Source organism: Rattus norvegicus, chromosome 3 (assembly GCF_021556685.1).
Source record: "Rattus norvegicus strain SHRSP/BbbUtx chromosome 3, alternate assembly SHRSP_T2T, whole genome shotgun sequence".
In the NCBI taxonomy this organism is placed as follows: Eukaryota; Metazoa; Chordata; class Mammalia; order Rodentia; family Muridae; genus Rattus; species Rattus norvegicus.
The window spans coordinates 109,975,480-110,001,354 of NC_141536.1; the positions used below are offsets into that span (position 1 = coordinate 109,975,480).

A 25,875-nucleotide genomic window follows, 5' to 3' on the forward strand; every position below is an offset into this window, starting at 1 on the left:
ACCTGTATTACAAACATCTCTTAGTCCCTAAAATTTTATGACTTCCCAAGTATTTAAAAGAAAATACTCTACAGCATAAATAGTTCCATAGTCTGAGTCAGTTCTATGTTGGCTATTTTGTACAGATAGTCTTTGAGGCTTGAGACAGCTCCTCTCAGCCATCTCTTTGCCTATAGTATTTGATGAACTTCACATTTTAAGGAACTCTAAAATAGTCAGATGGCATGGATTCTAGAGTTGTGTTTCCTAGAGAAGATGAGGAAACTCTGTGAGTGAAATTTCCTGGAGAGACATTTAGAGAAGGGATTCTTTAGTTGTGGGATAGGCAGAGGGTGACTATGGCTTTTATTCAAGAATGTGGAACCAAGCTGGGAGAAAGGGTATCCTTATATAGTTATAAATAAGTAGCAAGCCCATTTCAGATTCTTAATTTAACTGGACTTCCTGAATGAAGTCAAGTGTAGGAGGCAGCCACATGCTGCTTAGGAATATCCAGGATGTCCTGGTGCTGTTGCTGTCACTTTTCCTTTTCATGCAGATTTAGACTTATGAGAGAATTATGAGCGAGCAGATCATGATACCAGGAGACACTCTGGGAATTTCTGAGCTTATGAGTCAATTGGTGAGTTCCTAGGACTAAGCTGTAGTTTAATATGCAGCTAAGCTTCTAATGTGAGGCGTTTCTCACAAGTATCCTGCTGCTTTGAGGCCATAATTTATGTCAAGTGAGCTTCTGGGATGATGTAAAAAAGAGAACTTCGAAGTCTAGACCCATAGATTTATGGTGTCTTGAGCAGGTGTAATGAAAATGTAGTTTTTTACATTGTCTCTGTTCTGGGACACTGGGAATGTCACTGTAAATCATTCACAACAGAGATTGCTTTGGCAACTTGAGGGTCTTGACTTTCTGGTCTTGGTGGGTGGTTTGCCAGTGGTTGACTCTTTTTCTGGTAAGCTCTGAGGGTACAAGTTAGGCAACCAGGTAGCTTTGTATGTACTCTTATGTTACTTTATAGCAATAAAATTTAAAGCTCTTTGTTCTAGCAAACACTTTGTAAGGGTAGGAGGGAATGAGCTTTTTTTTATGAAACTCATTTTACAGATGAGAAAACAAAGAATCAGAGGAGCTGAAAAGCATTCATAGATCTTGGTCAGTTATACATGAGTGAGTAGGGAGTGTAACTCCCAGATCAGCAGTGTTGACTGGTATACAACATTTTCTATGCAGAGGCTCTTTGGGGGAAGGACACTGAGGATACAATAGAAGGCAATTGTGAGGCAAAACTATTTTAATACTTAGGTCTATCTGTCACTTATCTCTCATCTATCTCCTATCTGTCTGTCTGTCTGTCTATCTATCTATCTATCTATCTATCTATCTATCTATCTATCTATCTATCTATCTGTTATCTACTTATAGAGGTGTCTTTGGGGAATAATTTGCAATGTGCCAGTATTTTTTCATCTTAAAAATATTTATTTATTTTATTTTATGAGTGCTTTACTTGCACATATGTCTGTGCAGCATGTGTATGACTGGTGCCTGCAGAGGTCAAAAGTTGGCACAGATGCCCTGGAACTGGAGTTACAGATGGTTGTCAGCCACCATGTAAGTGCTGGTAATCAAACCCAGAATCCTATGAAAGAGCAACAAGTGCTTTCTAGACCCTATTTTTAAGTTTTTACATTGCTTTGGTCAGATGGAACATAATATTTAGTAGAGAAACAGTTCTATTAAGAATATTATCCTTGTCATCAGCATTAAAATTTGTATATTTTTCTAGTCACATATTTATTTATTAGCATAATCTAACATCAAAAAGAGGTTGATGGAAAATTATATAATTTCTTTTGTTGTGATTCTCATATACATTGTAGGGAAACACAATCATTACATGTGGACTAACAGTCTTCACATTTCTACTGTTTTATTATTCACCTTTGAATAAAACAATTCTGCTACACTTCTTCCCATTTTATTGTTGACAGGTAACTTACAGTCTGTTGTACATGGCATAATGACTTTATTTGCATCTTTCTGAGGCAAACGAGTTGTCATAATTTGCCACAGAAAAATCACATTTGGGATGTTTCAGAATGAAGTATATGTTACATACCATCTGCCTAAGTTGTTTATTGAAACTAATTTCAACTGAAAGCTCTTCAAATATACTGCTAGCCCAGACATTTCTTCTGTGCACTAGACCTGAGAGGGAATTAGTAACTTGATTCTTGAGTCCTGTCTGTGGTGGATTCTGGGATCAATTGTCCAGACTCCTGTTAAGGAACAGAGTACCTCTTAACTTCGCTGTGTGTAGGGGTGTTCACAGCTGTCAAGTTGTCAGCTCTTCTCTCAGACTGCCCTGGCTAAAGAGAGGCATCTCATCTGATCTCATGTGCTTTCTCAAGGCCTTCTTCTAGTGAACTGACAATCTGATCAGCTTGCTCAAGTGGGTACCATCGTTGCAGAGTGAGATTTTCACTAAATCTGCATTGGCTTTCACTGATCCTGCTTGTAGTCTCTTTATTCTGAGTTGGTTCCAAAGGATCCTATTCTAATGATTTCAAATGAATACCCATTGCATGCTAACCTCTACTTTAGAGTCAACTTTCTGGGAAAGCCAATTTGTGATTTTGACACATATTTAAAGTATGCTATGTCTAAAAATCTCACACAAGGGGATGAAGACTTTTATTGCATTTGTTAACGAGACCATGGAATCTCTATTTAGCTTCAAGCTGGAGACCCAGGAGTTTTTCTAGATCCTCTTTCACTATTATTCCTTTGATTGTCAGTCACATTGACTTTTTTCAAATTTACTTCCAAATGTTTTCTCTTCATTCCCTCTGCTGTCATGGATTAGACACTCATTCTCATTTGATAAGGACAGCAGTCCTATGATTTACTATTAGATCACTTAACTATTATCTACTCATCAGTGTCTTGCTACATGCCCTTGACATTCACTGTTCCCATGACATAAAGATTCATTCACCTTAAACTTCCTGCCCAAGGGGTTGACCTGACCCCTGGAGCCTAATAGTTTGTGCTAAGGTAAGATAGGTAATGCTGAAGACTTAGTCATGTCAGGGTCTGCCTTCATCCATTGAGAGAAAATACCAAAGTGGGCATTTCTTACATGGACTCCCTGAAGTCACTGGAAATTTGAACATTAATTTGCTATACTTAGTAAGTTTCTGAACAATACCTTTCATTAATACCCTTCCCTTCCTTGTTATTGCTTTCCTTCCTTACAAGATACTCTTAGATGTCATTGTTCATGTAAACTGAACTCTTAGGACCTTGCCTAAGCCTAGGTTTCTCTAGAACAGACCTTCTGACAGAGATAGGAATCGGGAAGTGTTACCTAATAAAATATAAATATGATAATTTCATCATCCTCTTTAAAAATTTAGGTGCTAAAGGATAATTCTTGGTGTCCTTCACAAGATATCCAAGGTCCCTCATGATTTATGGAAGGATCTTTTCTGGTCTACTGAACTGGCAGATCAGGATCACAACCATCTTAAATAACCCCAGTCCTCTCTCTCTTTCAGATAAAAGCTATGGCCTTATGCTTCCAAAGCTCACTGGACTCCACTAAAAATCTAGGATGCTCCCTAGAGCTCTAAGATTAGTTCAGACACGATTTCACTGGCCAAGAAATAGAGTCATTTTTGTTGTAGACACACAAAAATCAAGAGTTTCCCAGTGAAATTCCATGCTAAATAACCCCCCTGTCACCTACTGGAATGAGATGGGAGCTAAAGTATCTCATTAGCTTTCTAGCACTAAGCGTTTCTTACATAATGAAGATTAATGAAATTCTAGAGCTCACAGAACAAGCATTTCTTGTTTGTGCCTTTAACTTTGCCTCTGGGGTCCAGATAGAAATGAAAGCCAAAGCTAAATTTATTAAATTTGAAAACAAGGTCAAGTGAGAAATGCTGGAGAGGGCCAGGAAACGTGGCTGGAAACAGAAGGGATGAGTTTGAATAGATGGCAAGTAAGCTTAAAATTTTCAAAGTTCTTGCCAAGTGTTTGTTGAGTCTTTATGTAATTGTGTGAATATTTTGAGGTCTCTCTCTCTCTCTCTCTCTCTCTCTCTCTCTCTCTCTCTCTCTCTCTCTCACACACACACACACACACACACACACACACACACACACACACACTGATTTCAAAATGATTATTTGACCAGCAGGCATAGGTTTTAAATTCTGTCCTTCCATGGACCACTTCCTTGACCTACATTCTGTTTTCCAGCATACCCTGGAAATTTGTCTACAACTATCATAGTGACATATGATTGTTTATGTCATCTTTTTTTCACTGCACTTCAAGAAAGACCAAATCTATATTGTTTATTTCTGTGTTTTTAGTATCCATCCCTGTATAATGACCTACTGGTTAAATGCCAGTTAAATAGACACATATTCAAAGTAGCATTGGTCTAATATTTGATTCCATCTTTCTTTCTTGTTTTCATTCACAATTCAGCATACTTTTAACATACTGTAACTAGGGAGAAAACCTATCTTCCAGATAATTTCTTTCTTGAGAGTCTGGCTGGACTTGGCGTACGTCTGTTCTTCAGTGAGAAAGTGTCCATCTCCCATCTCCAATGTCTCTATGCTTAATCTCTTATGAATTTTGTTTTCTGATAGAGAACAGCTGAAGCAGTGTGAACAGTTGTGTGAACACACACAACCAACGGTGTCTCCAATAGGAGTTATGGTTGAGTGGGTTGGACAAACACTAAATTCATATTAAAAGTCTCCATTTTATAGCTGATTTTGACAGGAGTTAAAGGGAGTTTTGGTAATACATATTTTTTAAAAAAAAATCCACCCACCCAAACAAACAAAAATCTTGCCCCTAATGTCTGTCTCTACTATGTCTTAAATCTCTCTCCCATCTCCCCAAATTATATGCTTACTGACAGAAAAGTCTGGAAAGTGGCTAGGGAATAGACTGATAGTCATCCAAGGCAGTGGTATGTGTCCTCACATTGCTGAAGTTTCCTGATCCTTTGTAATCTTACCATATATTTTTCTTCCCATGGCATATTATTACAGTTGTGTTCCCGATTTCTTCCTAACCTATGACCTCAAGGATTTCATACTGTGTGATAGGATGATGATGACGACAATGATGATGATGATGATGATGATGATGATGGTGATGGTGGTGATGATGATAGTGATGGTGGGTGATGATGATGATGCTTTAATGATCTGGTACCAGAATTCAACAGACATTTTCTCTTACCTGCATTCACCCCTTTTCAAAATTATATAGAGGCTTCTTATTAATGGGAGAAAACACAAGTTTCCAATTTCTTGAACTAGCTTGACTTCTAGTTTGCAATATGAGAGACAATTTTTGAATGAAAGCTTCCAGAGGCCCTGCATATTTAGTTTTCCTTTCATTAAATTAGCCTTGGCCTGTTTATACAGCACTAATGGGGTGAGTTGAATATCACCAAGACAATGTAGGAAAGAGCTGAAGCCATCCTAGATGAGGAGACCAGTTGACTCTCAGATTAGTGAAAGATCCAAGCCAAGATTAGCTTCAAGCCATAGTGTTCTAACATTCACAAATCCACCAGTGTAGGCTTATATTTTTTAAAATCTACTTTAATAAGTGTATTTAAATGCTATAACCTCCCTTCTAGCCCATCACCCACCAGAGGTAGTGTGAAGGTTGATAGGGCAAAGGAGGTTGTGGACATTTTTAGAAGTAGTTCTTTGGGATGAGTCCAATCTGCATTGTCAGGATATCAGCAGTTCGGTTCACAAGAATCAGCAGCAGTAGCTCGATCCACTTGCAAACACCATTCACAAATCAGCATTGGCAGTTCAATCCAGAGGAAACCACAAGGCTCTGCCAATTGGCCTGTGTCCACAGATGTGTCAAGAAGCCACCAGAGCACCACCAGAAACTCTTTGGTGTATTTCTTTTTATGATATCAAATCAATGATCAGCAAAGAAGGCAAGGTGAATCATTACCACACAGTTTTGTCAGTGAAGACCTGCATCAGCACGGCCTAATAAGACCAGCAAAGAGTGGCAAGGTGAATCAATACCACACAGCATCACCCACTGTTGGTTTATCTTAGACCCTCTCAACTGTGCTCTAGCATAACATCAGATGCCTTTTTCCAGGTAGCTTCCAGAAAAACACCATGTGTCTGTTCTTATTAAAAAATCTTTCCGTATGAAAACATTCTCTCATAAGACAGTTCCCAGGAAAACATCACATGACACAACTGAGTCTCCAAAGAAACCAGAAGTTTTCTACTTCATACTGGGAATAGAAAAAAATGTCCACATGTAAACAAATAAATAGCATGAAATATGATACTTTTAAATGAGTTGCTAGGAAAGGCTTGTTACACAGCAGTAGCTTACTGATACGATGCTCAAAGTATTTTGCATTAAAACCACTTTTTGTGAATGAATAAGTCTTTCTGTCTTTGGCATATGTGTTTAATGAGAAACTGCCTTAGTTTCTTAGAGATAAAATTAGCATAGCTAGTGAACAATCTAGCTTAAAATACAGAACCAATCTATATAAAAATAACCTTTAAAACCAAATACAAATATTATCTTTGAGGTATATTAACTAAGAAAACAAGATGAAAAGAATTCCAGATAGTAAATAAGTTAAAAGTAGGTATTTTTCTTTCATGAATAAAAACTTTTGATGTGTCTGAGTTGAAGGTAGTAAAAATCCAAAAGTCAATTTTATTCAAAATGCCTTTCAAGGGGTCCTTTATTGTTATGCTAATTAAACCTGATTCATAAATAAAACATTAAGTTGAGGAGTAATTGGCAAATATGGTCTGTTAAGGAACTCTTAGGTGTCATAACTTTGCCCAGTTGGATGAGTTCTTAATTCTGCATGGTTCTCTGCCAGGCCATAGAGTTTACTCTCACATTAAAGTAACAGGCATTGGCCAAAGAAGCCTAATTTAGCTATGTCTTCATACATCTCTAAGCAAATCATCATGAGATCTCCTTGTACATTAATGATCTCAGAGCTCCCTAGATCATAACATCATATTTTATATGAGTGGGTCAGAATGCTAATCCAGGTAGGAATGTAAAAAGGAAAAAAAATTTAGGTCATCACATTTGAAAGCACTTACAGAAAAAAAATCATTATTTTACTTTAATCAGAACCTGAGCAGAGGTAAACAAGGTTCTGTTATTTGCTTTTCTGCACCTGGATAAATCAGTTTTGTGCAATTCTAATTAAGATGGGCCATAGCGCAGCTCTGTAAGGGGACCAGGAGTTGGTCTCATCCCCAATTCTGTTGTCACTGGAGGAAGGTTGCTCAAAGATTAAGTGAGTGGAGGGCAGTCCTGTTCATGTTAGGATTTAAAGAAGAGGTTAACACTGGAGAGGTGCTACCTGAAGCTCTGTGAGGTTTAGAGAAGAAACCTGCCTAGTACCGCATCCTGGAACTAACTGCCATCTGTCCAGGGGGCTCACAATTGCAGGTATACTTATGGTAATCGTTCTTTGACATGCTTCCTTGCAGACTGGCTTTCTCCTCACTTCCAGGGAGTGAAGACCCAGTGAATGATGTTGACTACATGGTGGGTAATATTGTGTCTATTGGGAAGCAGACGCAAGGACGAGGAGGTTCCTACTGTATTCCCATGTGGAAGTGTACTGTCACATGGGAGGGAGGTATGAAGGACATTAAGTATGTGAATTTCTTTGTGTTGCCTGACTCACTTGCACCTGAATGAGGGACTCCCCTTACTTCTTTATACTAAAAACTAGGCAGAAAGGACAGAGGCTTTGTATAACTTTCCTAAGATCAAACATCTAATAATTGGAAAAGCAAGGATTAAAAACCAGTGCAATTAGAAATCTCATAATCTTCCCATATAACACACCATAAAAACCTGAGTAGTACACTGTTGTGAGTTTGTACTGTCAGTGAGAAGGTCTGTGATCCTACACATTGAGGTAAGCCTTTTGAGGAGAGACTATCTCCACCATACATACATTGTTTGGGCTGGTAGGTCTATATTTAGTGCAGCCAAAGCACATTCCTTCTGTGTGAAAACAACATATTAAAATCCAAACTGAACTGAGAATAGGACCCCCGTTGAAGGAATCAGAGAAAGAACTGGAAGAGCTTGAAGGGGCTCGAGACCCCATATGTACAACAATGCCAAGCAACCAGAGCTTCCAGGGGCTAAGCCACTACCTAAAGACTATACATGGACTGACCGTGGACTCTGACCTCATAGGTAGCAATGAATATCCTAGTAAGAGCACCAGTGGAAGGGGAAGCCCTGGGTCCTGCTAAGACTGAACCCCCAGTGAACTAGATTGTTGGGGGGAGGGCCGCAATGGGGGGAGGGTTGGGAGGGGAACACCCATAAGGAAGGGGAGGGGGGAGGGGGATGTTTGCCTGGAAACCGGGAAAGGGAATAACACTCGAAATGTATATAAGAAATACTCAAGTTAATAAAAAAAAAAAAATCCAAACTGTATATCAGCTTCCCTTGTTGGAGACGTATGCATATCAAAAGGGGAGAAAGTGAGGATTTTTTTAAATTATAGCTTTATGGAGTCTAAAAAAGACAGCCTCGCAGGCAGGAAGAACTAAAGTGGCTTTTCCCCCTCATGTTTATTTACCACTTGTGATACTGCCTCATGTATCATGTGTGTGGGTTTTCTTCCATACACAGCAATTTATCAATAGACACCATGCTGCTAGTTTGTTTTATAGCCCAGTCCCTTCTGAGATAGTCTGATCATGTTGGGGCATGTTAAGTGCAATGCAGTACAATCTAGGTCACTTTGGTGCAGTTCAGTTGTGACATCATTCTTTGAAAAAGTCTCCAGTACCACAAGGATACCCTCAACTTCCAATGCCAAGGGCACTGTTGCTTATGCTTCTGATCAACTAGCTGTGAGCTGGGAATCCCATTGCTCCCTTCTTGGGTTATAACTTAGAAACATGAGTCATGGAACTCAGGGGAAACATTTCCTATATTTCTAGTTAATTAGGGAAGCAAGAAAGAATACTGATGGCAGAGAGATGAAGGATGAATAAGGCCAGGGCAATAGGCCTGTGGCACAGGAGTACCTGCCTCGCTGGAGTTGGGATACGCCATTGTCTCGGAACATGAGGATGGGTGATGTGTTCCCCAACTTTGAAGGTTTGTGAATTCTTTCTGGGGTTTCATGAAGACTTCATTTAATTATAATCGATTGCATCATTGACCACTGTTGATCATCTCAACCCCAGTTCCTCTCCTGTGTCTAGGGTTTTAGCTGTGGGAAAATTCTAAGTGTCTAGTCATGGTATTTTAGTGATTATCCCTCTTCCTGAAGTTGTCTAGAGACCTGTAGCCAATCATTTTATTAGCATACAAGAGACACTAATCACTCCAGAGTTTCCAAGAAACCAAGGAAAAGAACAAATAGATATTCCCACAGGGCTACACATAAAACTCCCTCAGATAGGTATGGTTTTTCCAATCTCTTGGGGCTTGCTTAAGTGCGTTGTGGGCCAAAAAATATAATAATAATGGGATATGCGATGAGTGAGGCTAGATTTCCAAGCAGAAGAAGCTTTTAGTTTTCTCAGAAGATCATTCTCACGAAAGGGATTAAGAAAAAATCTTTTGCTTCATGTGATTCTTGTCCATTTAAATATGCTTTCATGTATGTTCTCATTTTAAATAAACTTCTTTATGGAGTTATAATTTGTATGCTATAAAATGACTCATCTAAAGTATATGGTTTAGAGGTTTTGTGCGTGTGTGTGCGTATGTGTGTGTGTGTGTATTCACAACTGTGAGATCATTATTGCAAGATGAGTTTAAAATATTTCATTTTTTTCTAAAAATAAACAGTGTATCAGATTTTAAAACATATTCTCAGGAGGTGAATATTTAAAATTTTGGTTTTCCTCTTGGGGACAGTATTTCTGTTAGGATAAGTGTGGAAGTTTTGTGTGGATACATTTTTTCTTTTCTTTTGACTCTAGGGAAATAGGCACACATGGTATGTGTCTAGCAGTGAAATTGATGGATGATGTGGTAACTCTGCTTAACATTCTTTAATGTTAACTACAAAGTTCTTCCAGATTGTTGCAGCATCTTATATTGCTGCTAGCAATGGCTACACTAAGTGGAGACTCTGCTTTCTCCACATGTTCACATGAATTGTCAACTCAGTGAGCTTTTCATTGCATTTCAGTGGCTAAAGGTGTTTGCTGTCTTTTCATGTGCTTAGCACTGTTTGTACATCATCTTTAGAGAAATGTCTACCCATAATCCTTGCCCATTTTTAAGTTGTGTTACATATCTTTCTATTACTGGGCTGTAAAATGCTCTTTATGTATCTTGTACCTGTTTGTCAGATGCATGCTTTTCAAATGTCTGTCATCATGTGCAATGACTTTTCACTCTCTTGGTGAGATTCTTTGCATCATGACAGCATTCTATTTTGGTAAGCTACTCTTTTGGCTTTAAATAAGGTAACCTGTTGTTTATGCTGGACTGTGTCTCACCTCCTGACATAATGCATAACATTGCCTACCTAAGGTCATATAGATTTGCTCCGAAGGTATTTTCTGTGAGGTAGCTTATAATTTCAGCGTTTGCATTTAGCTCCTGGAAGCATTTGAGATCATTTTTTAATGGTAGAAGTTGAGGGTGTAACTTTACTTCTTCTGAGTGGTTTCTATTTGTTGGCACCGATTGAAATGGTTACACCTTTCCTGCTTCACTGCCAGGCTGGATAACCAAATGGCAGCAACATAAGGTTGACATTATAATTCTCGTCTCTCTAGTCAGTTCTGTTTTTCTATGTGTCTAATCTTTAGCCCAGTGGCATACCGACTTAAATTCTGAGGGTTACTTTCAAAAGTCTTCAAACTTGATTCCTTTAGGATTTTTGGACTGTTCCAAATCTCCTGCATTTGGTTAAGAATTTCAGAGTCTGTTTACCAGTTTTTGACAAAAAGAAAAGGCAAGTTAAAATTTTGATTGTGGACTGTGTTGGATAAGATCAATTAGTGTGAGGAATATTGCCATTTTAGACAATATGTTTTCTTTTTTTTTTTCTTTCCGTAGCTGGGGACTGAACCCAGGGCTTGCTTGTGCTTGTGCTTGCTAGACAAGCACTCTACCACTGAGCTAAATCCCCAACTCCTAGACAATATGTTTTCAATCATGAACATTTTCAATCTGTGACATAAAAAGCTTTCCCCTTTATTCCCATTCTTCTTAATTTATTTCCACCTTCTGTAGTTGTCTGTGGAACTGGACTGGTATTAATTTGAGGATCTCCAATACTTCTGGACAAATTCTACTGATTTGGAGATAAAGGGGCAGGATTCTATTTATTTAACTCTGGGCATCCCTACGGTCTTGGGTTTGAGATACCTTCCTCTCCATCTGCTGTGAGTCTGCCACGGGTCAGGATTCCTCTGCTTCTCCCACAAAATTATAAAATCATAAGAGGCCCAGACTCCTGTTTGTTGGCATGCTCAGTGAGACAGATGTCAAATTTTCAACTAATCACTCACAAGTTTTAGTTAGGATGCTTCCACAGTGCATTTTCCATGCATAAATGCAAAGAACAGTTTAGACTTTGCCATCGTCTGGTGAGTCTTTACTCATATTCCTCCAAGTTAAACTTTCCCCATCTCACAGCTGTGACTAGTCCGCAGCCCTAATTAAAGCTCTCCCAAATCACTGGGGTTTATAGGTCTGATTGGTACTTGCAAGAATCCTTTAAGAAAGGGATAGAATGCCTACATTTTAGCAAGCAATTATATAGGAATAGAAACATCTCAAAGACAAATTTATTGGAAGGCAGGCTTCCTCCAAGAGAACTCTGTGTGGTATCATGGGATTTGGTCACAGCAAGAGAAAGACAAAGACATCTTGGAAAAGCCAGCATCTAGCAGTAGTCTCAGAGCTCTTGATTCTCAAGGAGGAACTTCCTAGCTCCAATAATGAAGAGCAAAGTTGGATATATATATATATATATATATATATATATATATATATATATATATATATATATATCCTTCCTCTCCCCCTCCCTTCCTCTTCCCCCTTTCCCCTCTCTCTATGTTATGGAAAATATTGACATTAAATTTGACAAAATAAAAACAATTGGTACCTTACACTGAAAGATAAGGAAAATACTGCACATGATAGGTGCTTAGTAAATTAGGGTAATTTATACATTCTTGAGATAGATGTAAATATTCCCAGGTTTTAATTGGAAAGTTGTATTTAATATGTAGTAAAATTTAATCAAACTTTCAATAATTCAATATCCTTGCTCATTTCTGATGAAATTTCTAGTTAAAGTGTCACTATGATAACTCATAATGACCCCCTGAAGAGTTACTCCTTTTTCCAATCTATCATCTCTCCATCTACCCTCCTCATCTGTCTACCTGTCTGTCTATCATATATCTACATTCATCTCTATCTCTAATTCTATTGTCTGTCTGTCTGTCTATCTATCTATCTATCTATCTATCTATCTATCTATCTATCTATCTAGGATTTTGTAGCAATCAAAGGAAGAGAGGCCATACACATCCAAATATGTGATCCAGGGGAAGTAAACAATGCACGGGGAATTCTGTTGACTGTGAGATTTTTCCCCCACACTGATCACAGACAAGCTGTCAGTAGAGAGGAACAGAGGTGGCTTCTCAGGGTCTGCCTGTGTGCAGTTTTGCTGATCTTGGAGAACTGCTTCTGACACAACATTCTCAGTATTTCTAATTCTAGTTTCTTTATAAATTAGGAGCTTTCCATTGTGAAACAGCTCATTATCATATTACTTATACATAAACAATGCTGCCTCAACCTTCAAAGGAACACCCCTGGATCAAGTAAACATTTGTTTTAAACAAAGCATTTGTGAAATAGATTATTTGCTAAAATATATGTGTCTATTCTTTTGACAAATGACAAGCCAAAGTGCATAGCAGGACTCCTAACTCTACTAAGTCAGATCATAATTTACATTACAATGAAATCACTTTGGTATCAGGATGTTTATTGCAACTGATAAACACACAATGTAAAAATAACAGCAGTTATTCTATTGAATTACTTCGGGAGGGTACATACTGCAAAGATTCATTCATCTATTAGTAGGGATACAACAAAGCAAAATGCATTGCTATTTTTGATAGTTTTCAACTTTATATAAGTAAGACATTGGAAGGAAAAACCCTGCATTAATAAAGAGGAAAGGAAGCAAGTTATCTAGAAGGGAGGAGCCTTCAGACAAAAACATAAAACTTCGGGTCTGACACTTGTGAAAGGATACAGGGCAGAGAGAGCTTCCATGGAAACACAATTCTCAGAAGCGGTAGACCAGGCTGCAGCCAGCCCTAAAATGCTCCAAAAGCCCTTTGGGATAAAACAAATGAACTCTGAGACTGCAAAAGGTAAGACTTAAATGTTCTGGGTAAATAGCCATTCATTGTATATTTCATATCGTAAATGTTCCTTGTGTAGTAGACACTTAATAACAGCAGTTACATAGCTGGGGCCATTTATATGTGAACCAAATGAAAGGAGACGTTCAAACAGCCAGGTGAACTTCCCATGTCATTATGTATGTGCTCCTATTGGGCAATGCTTGTACACTAATGAACGATTTCTTGACTTTTCTGGGCTGAAATCATAAACTAGGCAGGCCAGTTTTGTATAGGCACAGATTCAATGAATCTGACCTTTTGTTTCCTATTTTGTGTCTTTTGATGCTACTACCTGGAATGCCAGAGGTACAGGCAGACACTCCCAAGAGTGCACACGTGAAACATGACCTGGAAATGAAGGAGACTCAATATCATGTGTCACCTTAAGCAAAACAAAAAGATTGGTTAAAAATGTCACTTGTTTTGACCACTGGGTGGACAGCTCTAAAAGTTGTATGTGTTAAATATCAGTTGTCTGCCATGCTAGTGAACATTTCTCATGTTGTCTTTACCCAATTCTTTCATTCTTTTGTCCTTATACACTTCTCTTGTACATTATGTTGTATCAGGACAATGCAGGCTAAGTCTTGAGGAAAAGACATCTCTGTTTAAAGACAGCAGAATTTTAACATATATGGCTAGGATTACGTTAATACAGGTATAGTCTTTATGGAACATTGAATATTTGGAGAAATGGGATGTTGTCAACACACACACACATACACACACACACACACACACAAATGATAAACCTCTTTTAGGGGCATGTATTCACAACTGACTACCTAAATGCTAACATACTAGTCAATGGAAATTTGCCCCAGAGCTCATTTTTATTGTGCCTTTCTTCTTACAATTCTATGGTTGTTCTTTTCTGTAAATGTTAAAGTTGCATTTGTCCATAGATTCACTTTAGCTAGCAAAATGTGGGTAGAAAGGCATAACACCAGGTATAGCTTTCATGAGGCCTTTAAAGGCTGACTCTGTATTTATTCCCACTTGCCCTGGTAAATACAAAGATTATGAAATATTGGGAAAAGTATTTATCAGCCTAGAGTCTTGGCGAGTTCCTGGAGGCAGGAACCAAAGCAGAGCTACGGTGGAATGGGGTGCTTTCTACACCTGGCTCAGCCTGCTTTTCACAACTCAGAACCATCTGCCAGGGATAGCACAGTAGGCTGGGCCTTCCTGTATCAGTCATTAATCAAGACAATCTCCCACAGACTTGCCTACAGGTCAGTCTTAAGGAAACATAACTCTCAGTAAAAATTCTCTCTTCTCTAATATGTCGAAGATTTTATCCAGTTCACAAAGACCAACCAGCACACTAGTGTTCTTTGGTGTGAAGAAACACAGTTTCCAATTCTTGGTATCCTACAGAGCAATTTGTGGGGAGTCTTCTAGAGATGTGATACTTAAATTAATTATAAACCATTATCTAATGTACCCTGTTAACACTTAGCCGGCAGTAGTAAATTTAATATAAGATGGATTGCATTTAACACAATGAGGAAGAATTTAATCTGCAAAATAAATGGCAATTTGTCTTTATTATTATTCTATCCACAATTGAACATTTTCAATTCCACAATGATGCAAAAGCAATTAGTGTTAGCTACCGTGAATATAGAAAGTAGCTGACACAATCACTTTACAAACAGAAAAGTTTGATTGTGGCTCCTGGTTTTAGAGGTCTCCATGCATGGTTGCCTCTGTCGCTTTTGAGCCTAAGGTGAGACAACACTTTTTGTGGAGGAACATGGCTGGGTCAAGCTGCTTTCTTCACCACCAGGAAGGGAAAGAGAATAGGCAAAGGGTTGGAGTCTCACTATTTCTCTGTAAGCATGTCCACCATGACTGGCACACCTCTGTCAGATCACTTTAAAGGTCCTACAACCTTCTAATAGTGCCATTCTTGGTGGCCACTGCTTAATTTACGGGTCTTTGGGAAACATTTCAAGTCTCAGCTATAGAAAAACTCACTAATAAATTGAAGCAAATGAAACAGTGATAAAATAAGAGCAAGTGCTGTAACTCAAAATAATGCTGAGTATTTATAGTAATTCATACTATTCTATTTCAATGAATATGGAAAATGAGTACGTAGTTAAACACGTGAATTGCCTTAGGTGGTAACTTTTGCATAAATATCTGGGGAACTAAGGACAATAGTCTGAATATTGACCTTCTTTGGACACAGAGAGAAAGATTTTGGGGTTGCTATGAATTTTTAGTGAAGCTTTAGAGTTGTTTTTCCAGCAGTAGAGTTGCCAACATGGCACAATAAAAAGTGGGTTTTTTTCTTTTTCAAGAATAATATAAAACAACACTTTAAAGTACAAAACTTATTAACTGTCCCTAAGGCAGAAGAGCCCAGAGCATCATCGTGTCAGCCAGAGTTACAGTACTTATGGGAAATATGAATGCAATGCACACTGCCGAGAAGCTTGTAAAAACACTCACAATGTGGGCACAAGCTCGTACAGACAGACGAGCTACGGGCACAGTTTCCTCATTAAGGAGACATATTGGGCATCGTGACAAAGCAGTTAATGTTGTGTACCTGTCGGCTAATAATCTACTTTTATACTTGGACAATACCCATTCAGTATATATGTGGCACTGTGAGGAAGAAGCACCATCATTTTTACTTTATTACTAACAATCTAAATCTTGAGCTGTCATATCAAAGAGGAATCCTCCCAATAATAATCAAGTGGTAAAAAGTGTATCGAATTTAGTGTTGACAGTCTGCCAGTCATGGGAATAAAAATGGAGCCCATGCCACAATGAAGTTGCGGCCCAAGTCTAAAGATGCTGGTGGTGCCTTCAAGGTAGGATGATTTAAGGAGAGCTTGTTCACAAGAAGCTATTTAAAGTATATGGTGGGGAAGTGAAAGGAATATTGCATCAACCCAAGGCAGAGGGGGGGCGAGTTTATCATAATACATTCACTTTTTGTATTAATTCTATGGGCATCTATAATGACTTTGTGGACACTGTTCACACTGAACTAATGGGTATTTCAAAATCCTTGTATCAGGGCCCTCCCAAGTAAAGTGCTTTGTGATTGCTGCCCTGTCTCTGACTTCAGAGAGGACTTGGGAACAGTTTAACCACGATTATGACCTGCTTTGAAGCAGTATCATCCACCCAACTTGCACTATCTATCTCTGGCCTCCGACTTGGCTTTTCTTCTGTTGACATGGACTGAGTTGGTGAGTTCTTTTTTTCTATGAACTAAGGAATTAAAAGACAGGGAAACAGGGCAAAGCAAAGTAAAAGCAGAGGAGTTTATTAGCAAGTGTTAAAGACTCCCTGACTAGAGAGGTCCTGAGGACATGGAGCTGCAGTGTCTAGGAACCTGAGTTAAGAACAGGTATCCCTCAGTCCTGGTGACTCCCCATTCTCATTTATCTTTCTCAAGTTGTCCACATATCCATTATGCTATAGAATCTGGGACCCTGTCTCTGTCCATGTGCATTGAAATAACTGTAGTATGATCCTCTGCCCTGGTGCACACTCATAGAAGCAGCTTCAGTGTATGTGTGTATGTCTTTCTTATCTTGGTGACAGGTATACAAGCAGTTGTTGGTTGACTGGGGTGAGTCTACCATCCCTCTATTTCCTTATGTAATGGGAAAGAGAAATTCACTGCAGGCGAGGAGAAGTAAGCTACTTTTATGAGGAAATGGAAGACAAAAAGTGGCCATGGTACTCCCTTCATTTTATCATAGAAGCCCCAGCCTCAATGCCATTAGGATGGCATCCTATAATTGCCTGGTAGATATATTTACATAATAGCTTTAGAAGTGTGAGTGGTTGATGGGATAAATGCTTATTTTATAGCTTGGATAGCCAGTTCTCACTGATTCTTTAACCATGCCATGGTTGTTCCCACCATACTTACATCAACTTTTTATAGAAATAAGTCTACTCAATAACCCAGTCTTGTATTTATTTTCCTTCCCATGTCAGTGCAGAGACAAGCAACTTTCTCTAAGAAAGCAGTTATTCCCAAGTTTGTGCCAAAGTGCCTGAATCCATAAAGGTACATCTATAAAAGGCATTAGCACTCATGGAGCATAATTATTACCATCTGGGCTTAGATTCCACACATAAAATTGGAGTGGCTCAACACAAAGAAGTACTCCAAGCCTAGACAGGTTATCTAAACATACATGTAGGCAACATTGAACAACTGATTGGACACTGACTCTCATGTGTACTAGCCCTGAAGATTAGTAACTCTCACAGTCCATGGCATCCTCACTGACACTTCTCAGGTTTTCCTGAGAAGGAAGTAGTGTTGACTCCTGAGCTGAGTGCTGAAGAAGACAAGCAGGAGTTGGTGCCCTGGTATTTTATGGAGTTGGGCTGACAAACTCTTCATGTCACTTCTGTAAGACCTAACTGCCTTTCTACTTCACCAGGATCTGTAAGAGGCTTATGTTTTTGGGTACACAGTGACTTGGAAAACATGGATTTAGTGTTTTCAACATCTTCCTCCATTGCTCATCTTTTTTGTGAAACCCTTGTTAGCTTTAGCTGTGTCGTAGCCTTGTCCCATGTTTTCTGCTTCAGGTGTTGTATCATTTAATTCTCTGTTGCTGGACTGAACAGCATAAGGGAATAGGGAGTTTATTTTTGCATACAGTTCTAGGATACAGTTCAACATGGCAGGAAAGCCATGGTGGCAGGACCTTGAGGAAGTTGGTCCCCAGAAGCTGCATCAGAAACCAGAGTGGTAAAAAATACTGATGTTCATCTCAGTTCAGTTCCCCCTTTTATCCAATCTAGAATATCCAGCCCACTGACTGGTGTTGTTAGCATTTAAGGTGGGTCTTTCCACCTCCATTAACATAATCTAGAAACTTCCTCACAGACATGCTAACGCATGTGTCCATGCTGATGATAAATCTCATCAAGTTGACAATAAATGGATGATAACAACAAAAGTATATATATTTTAAGATTTTCTAAATATTCAACCTTAAAAAGATACTATCTTTAACCTATTTTTCTCTGGGGGAATAATTTAGGTTGAAATGAAATTAGACACTTTTTGGACTATTGCAAGCATATTTATTTTAAACATATCCAATTCATTTGTTTATTTACTTCTGTTCATCAGATAATCTTAAGAGATACATGGGTATCCTAATTTCAATTATCTACTATGCTCTTTCCATCGTTCTCTTGGTGAACTTCTATTTCCTCCTCCATGTTAATACAAAATTAAAGACATCTAAAGTTATGCCTTACAACAAAGTCTGTGCGGTATATAGTTGATTGTATTGTTATTTTCTTCTTGAGAGAAAACCAAAGATAATGAAACCATCTCTTCTGTATTTTCTATACTTACAAACTTGATCTTATTTATTTTGATATTGCTAATGTTTTCCTAAGTGTTATTCTCACAACTTGTTTTGTATTCTCCCTCCCTCCCTCCCTCCCTCCCTCCCTCCCTTCCTCCCTCCCCCCCCCCATTCTCTGTCTCTCTTTGTTTCTCTGTCTCTTTCTCTCTCTCTCTTACTGTGGCAACTACTTGAATTTATCTCAACCTCCCACAGTGGAAGAATATGTAATTCTTCTGTGTCTGACCCTTCCTATCCTCATCTGAATAGAACTTTGGCTGTGCTAAAATTTTAATGTTTTTTTTTCAATTTTCCATAACATTTTGATGGTCAAAGTTGTTTTCCTCCATCTTTTACTTGTTGATAACGATCTCATCATTATACAAAATATATGAGACAGAATACATACATATATATGTATATATATAAGTTAAAACAATCATAAACTATATAAGTACAATGAAGTATAGTTTTTAGTGATACTAATTTATTTTTATTAAATAAATTTTAGTTAAAATTTCCTGGAAATGAAAAGAAACCAAGAACATGACTTTGAAAAGTTCTTATGTAGACTTGTTTTGTTTTTTTTGTTTTTTTTTTTTTTTTGGAAAAAAGAATAACATTTAGACCAGTTTTTTGTTCACATCCAGACTGGGTAGTATATAATGTGATTTCCCAGATACCATCTCCCTACACACATGTAGTTTTCTATGTCTTCATTCTCCAATAGACTGATGTATTTTTAAGTTGGTGAGTTTGCTTTGGTAGCTCATTCTTACCCAATGTCTGGATTATGTACTAGCATTTACTCTTGGCATTGCTCAATTTATATGTTTGGGTAAATTTCATTAATTCAAACTTACCTGATTCCACCAGGATAAGGGTCACTGTCCTAACTCTTGTGCTCTGTCTATCCATCAGTCCCTATCCATGGTAATTAGTAACTTTACTTAATCTATACTTTATCTTTTTAAGAATATTATATAATCAGAGCCATACAGTGTTTGTAGCCTGGTTTGCTTTACTCAAGCCACATGCATTAGGTTTCCTTCATGTCTTTCATGAAATCATAGTTTAGTTGGGGTGCTAGCAACATCCTATTCCTGTATGTGCATTCTGTTCCCTGTATGAGTACTGGGTACTTTATCCACTCGTGCACTGAATGGCATCTTATCCATTTCCAACTTTTGACAGTTACTTACTATCATAAGCTGCGTACCGGTTTTTGTATAGAAATTCCTGTTATTGAAATCATGCTTACCTGGGTTATAGAGTAAAAGTCTATTTAGTTTTCCAAGAAAGCATCCTAGGGTATGTCCAAGAAAGACTCTCATATACTGCAGGAGTCTGTGCTTCAGTGGCTCTGAAGGGGAGGCTCTGAAGCATTTGGTGCTGTCCTTCTTCCAGATTTTGGCTATTAAATATATTTGTAGTTGTATTTTATATTTATTGAAATTTCTATTTACCTCATGACTTACCTTGTGAAACATCTTTTCATGTGTTTATTTGTTTGTTTGCTTATTTTGTTTGGTGAAATATCTGTTCATTCCTTTGGGCTCCCTCTTATTTGGATTGTCTATTTTTTTTATTTTTCAGTCTGAGGTGTTTTTTATTCTGGATATCAGATTTTTTATTTACAAATATCTTCTTTTGGTTTCTAACTTGTTCTTTAATTATCATAGTATCAACTTACTTTTTTATTCTTTAATCTTTTTCTTACAGTCCAGTCTTTTTTTTTTTTTTTTTTTTTTGGACGGGAGAAGGGAAATATTCTTTTTTTTTTTTTTATTAACTTGAGTATTTCTTATATACATTTCGAGTGTTATTCCCTTTCCCAGTTTCCGGGCAAACATCCCCCTCCCCCCTCCCCTTTCTTATCGGTGTTCCCCTCCCCACCCTCCCCCCATTGTCCCCCTCCCCCCAACAGTCTAGTTCACTGGGGGTTCAGTCTTAGCAGGACCCAGGGCTTCCCCTTCCACTGGTGCTCTTACTAGGATATTCATTGCTACCTATGAGGTCAGAGTCCAGGGTCAGTCCATGTATAGTCTTTAGGTAGTGGCTTAGTCCCTAGAAGCTCTGGTTGCTTGGCATTGTTGTACATATGGGGTCTCGAGCCCCTTCAAGCTCTTCCAGTTCTTTCTCTGATTCCTTCAACGGGGGTCCTATTCTCAGATCAGTGGTTTGCTGCTGGTATTCGCCTCTGTATTTGCTGTATTCTGGCTGTGTCTCTCAGGAGCGATCTACATCCGGCTCCTGTCGGTCTGCACTTCTTTGCTTCATCCATCTTGTCTAATTGGATGGCTGTATATGCATGGGCCACATGTGGGGCAGACTCTGAATGGGTGTTCCTTCAGTCTCTGTTTTAATCTTTACCTCTCTCTTCCCTGCCAAGGGTATTCTTGTTCCCCTTTTAAAGAAGGAGTGAAGCATTCACATTTTGATCATCCGTCTTGAGTTTCATTTGTTCTAGGCATTTAGGGTAATTCAAGCATTTGGGCTAATAGCCACTTATCAGTGAGTGCATACCATGTATGTCTTTCTGTGTTTGGGTTAGCTCACTCAGGATGATATTTTCCAGTTCCAGCCATTTGCCTATGAATTTCATAAAGTCGTTGTTTTTGATAGCTGAGTAATATTCCATTGTGTAGATGTACCACATTTTATGTATCCATTCCTCTGTTGAAGGGCATCTGGGTTCTTTCCAGCTTCTGGCTATTATAAATAAGGCTGCAATGAACATAGTGGAGCACGTGTCTTTTTTATATGTTGGGGCATCTTTTGGGTATATGCCCAAGAGAGGTATAGCTGGATCCTCAGGCAGTTCAATGTCCAATTTTCTGAGGATCCTCCAGACTGATTTCCAGAATGGTTGTACCAGTTTGCAATCCCACCAACAATGGAGGAGTGTTCCTCTTTCTCCACATCCTCGCCAGCATCTGCTGTCACCTGAGTTTTTGATCTTAGCCATTCTCACTGGTGTGAGGTGAAATCTCAGGGTTGTTTTGATTTGCATTTCCCTTATGACTAAAGATGTTGAACATTTCTTTAGGTGTTTCTCAGCCATTCGGCATTCCTCAGCTGTGAATTCTTTGTTTAGCTCTGAACCCCATTTTTTAAAAGGGTTATTTGTTTCCCTGTGGTCTAACTTCTTGAGTTCTTTGTATATTTTGGATATAAGGCCTCTATCTGTTGTAGGATTGGTAAAGATCTTTTCCCAATCTGTTGGTTGCCGTTTTGTCCTAACCACAGTGTCCTTTGCCTTACAGAAGCTTTGCAGTTTTATGAGATCCCATTTGTCAATTCTTGATCTTAGAGCGTAAGCCATTGGTGTTTTGTTCAGGAAATTTTTTCCAGTGCCCATATGTTCCAGATGCTTCCCTAGTTTTTCTTCTATTAGTTTGAGTGTGTCTGCTTTGATGTGGAGTTCCTTGATCCACTTGGACTTAAGCTTTGTACAGGGTGATAAGCATGGATCGATCTGCATTCTTCTACATGTTGACCTCCAGTTGAACCAGCACCATTTGCTGAAAATGCTATCTTTTTTCCATTGGATGGTTTTGGCTCCTTTGTCAAAAATCAAGTGACCATATGTGTGTGGGTTCATTTCTGGGTCTTCAATTCTATTCCATTGGTCTATCTGTCTGTCTCTGTACCAATACCATGCAGTTTTTATCACTATTGCTCTGTAATACTGCTTGAGTTCAGGGATAGTGATTCCCCCTGAAGTCCTTTCATTGTTGAGGATAGCTTTAGCTATCTTGGGTTTTTTGTTATTCCAGATGAATTTGCAAATTGTTCTGTCTAACTCTTTGAAGAATTGGATTGGTATTTTGATGGGGATTGCATTGAATCTGTAGATTGCTTTTGGTAAAATGGCCATTTTTACTATATTAATCCTGCCAATCCATGAGCATGGGAGATCTTTCCATCTTCTGAGGTCTTCTTCAATTTCCTTCTTCAGTGTCTTGAAGTTCTTATTGTACAGATCTTTTACTTGCTTTGTTAAAGTCACTCCGAGGTACTTTATATTATTTGGGTCTATTATGAAGGGTGTCGTTTCCCTAATTTCTTTCTCGGCTTGTTTCTCTTTTGTATAGAGGAAGTCCAGTCTTTATCCCCCTCTTAGTCTGCCCTGTGTTCCACATCCCATACTACCTCCCCCCACCCCCTCAATCACCTTCCACCTGCAAGAGGATGTCCCCACCCCCAATCCCCAAACCCCCACCTCACCAGACCTCTCTACTTCCTGGGGCCTCAAGTATCTTGAGGGTTAGGTGCATCTTCTCTTACTGAGTCAAGACCTGGCTCAGTCAGCTCATGTCAGCTAGTGTATACTCTGGTGGCTCAGTATTTGAGCAATATCAGGGGCCAGGTTAATTGAGACTGGCGGTCTTCCTATAGAACCACCCTTCTCCTCAACTTCTTCCAAATTTTCCCTAATTCAACTACAGGGGTCACCAGTTTCTGTCCATTGGTTGGGTGTAAATATCTGCATCTGACTCTTTCAGCTGCTTGTTGGGCCTTTTGGAGGGCAGTCATGCTAGACTCCTGTATGTAAGAACACCATTGTGTCAGTAATAGTATCAAGCCTTGGGGCTTCCCTTTGAGTTGGATTCCAATTTGGGCCTGTCACTGGACTGCCTCAGGCTCTTCTCCATCTTTAACCCTGCAGTTCTCGGTCAGAGTTTTTGACTGTGAGATGGCAACCCCATCCCTCCATTTGATGCCTTGTCTTTCTACTGGAAGTGGCCTCTACAAGTTCCCTCTCCCCACAGTAGGGAATTTCATCTAAGGTCCCTCCCTTGAGTCCTGAGAGTCTCTCAGCGCCCAGGTCTCTAGTACATTCTAGAGGGTCCCCCTATCTCCTACCTCCTGAGGTTGCCTGTTTCTACTCTCTCTGCTGGCCCTCAGGGCTTCAGTACTGCCCCCCCCAATACCTGATCATGTTCTTTCTTCTCCTCCTTGTCCTCTTTTCCACCCAGATCCTCCCTTCCCCCAAATTTTAGAATTTGGGTGAAGTCTAGTTTATCAAGGCTTATGCCTTTGGTATGTCAATGTAGCTGTTAGCAAACCCAGAGTCAGCTAAATTTTATTCTGTGTTAAATTTTAGGAGTATTATAGTTTTACATTTATGTCTGTGATCACTTTGCTTTTTCTATGAACAGTGTAAGCTTTTTGTCCAGATTCATTTCTGGTATACGAGTGCTTACTTATAGTCACAGGAGTCAAAGTATCTGTCTTCGTGCTGCTTTGTTGCTGTTAGCCCATTGTTGAAGATCGGTTGACAATATTTATATGGATCCACTATGTTCATAGCAGCCTTATTTACAATATCCAGAAGCTAGAAAGAGCCCAGATGTCTTTCAACAGAGGAACAGATATAGAGATTGTGGTATATTTACATAATGAAGTGCTACTCAGCTATTAAAAACAATGACTTCATGAAATTCTTAGGCAAATGGATAGAAATAGAAAGTATAATCCTACAGGCTGGAGAGATGTCTCAGTGGTTAAAAGCACTGCCTGCTCTTCCAGAGGTCCTGAGTTCAGTTCCCAGCAACCACATGGTGGCTCACAACCATCTGTAATGGGATCCGATGCACTCTTCTGGTGTGTCTGAAGATAGCTACAGTGTACTCATGTAAATGAAATAATACATCTTAAAAAAAAGAAATATCATCCTGGATGAGGTAGCCCAGTCACAAAAGAACACACATGATATGTACACACTGATAAGTGGATATTAGTTCAAAAGCCCAAGATACAATTCACAGACCATATGACACTCAAGAAGAAGGAAGTGCAAAATGTGGATGCTTTAGTCTTTCTTAGAAGGGGAACAAAATACTCACTCACAGAAGATAGAAGGTGAGAGGGACTTGGGAGGAAGAGAAGAAGGGGACAGGGACAGAAAATGAGGGGCAGGATCAGGTTTAAGAGGAGACAGGGATGATATACAGAGGGTCAGGAATTTGAACAGAGGTGTGTAGCAATGGGGGATGGGGAACTGGGAGTAGCTGCCAGCAAGTCCGCCAGCAAGTCCCCAGATGCCAGGAAGGCTCCCAGGACCCAGCAGGGATAAGATTAGCTGAAATGTCTGACAAAGGGGAAAGAAAACCTGTAGAGACCATTTAGAGAATTTAGGCATAGCTTCCAGTTGGTAATGGGGTCACCAAACCTTCTCAAAATTTTAACCCAGAATTGCTCCTATCTAAAGGAAATACAGGGACAAAGAGTGGAGCAGAGACTGAAGGAAAAACCATACAGAGTCTGCCTCACCTGGGGATCCATCCCATATGCATCCACCAAACACAGTCACTATTGCTGATGCCAAGAAGTGCTTGCTGACAGGAGCCTGATATGGATGCCTCCTGAGAGGCTTTGCCAGAGTCTTACTGATACAGATGAGGATGCTCGCAGCTAACCATCAGACTGAGCACAGGGACCCCAATGGAGGAGTTAGAGAAAGGACTGAAGGAGCTGAAGGGATTTGCAACACCATAGGAAGAACAACAATATCAACCAACCAGACTCCCAGAGCTCCCAGGGACTAAACCACCATGGCTCCAGCCACATATGTAGCAGAGGATGGCATTGTCTGGCATCAATAGGAGAAGAAGCCATTGGTCCTGTGAAGGCTTGATACCCCAGTGTAGGCGAATGCCAGGGCATTGAGGTGGGAGTGGGTGGATGGGAAGGGGTGCATCTCAAAGAAGCAGGGGTATGGAGGATAAGGGAGGGGAATGAGAAAGGGGATTACATTTGAAGTATAAATACATAAAATATCCAATAAAAAAGGAAAACAAACAAACAAACAAACAAATCTTTATTACTCTTATGTTAGGGTTTCTTGAATGTTTTTGCACATATATTACCTGTATTACTTTTGATAGTTCTTTGGGTAGGTGTATAACATTCATTCAGTGTTGAATCATCTTACATTTGAAATTTATGTCATATATGTGCAGGAGTTTCAAATGTGTGATTTATTAGATGACTTACATGAATGACAGGCTGA

At 39.1% G+C, this 25,875-nt stretch overlaps 1 long non-coding RNA gene across 1 annotated transcript in view; it reads left to right on the top strand.

Annotated features, from left to right (window-relative positions):
- Positions 1–446: 446 nt before the first annotated feature.
- Positions 447–25,875, top strand: part of LOC147995660 (uncharacterized) — a 110,694-nt gene continuing 85,265 nt past the window's right edge. Inside the window, exon 1 of the long non-coding RNA XR_015683757.1 lies at positions 447–622. This is a non-coding gene — a long non-coding RNA (uncharacterized LOC147995660). The remainder of the gene's footprint in view (positions 623–25,875) is intronic.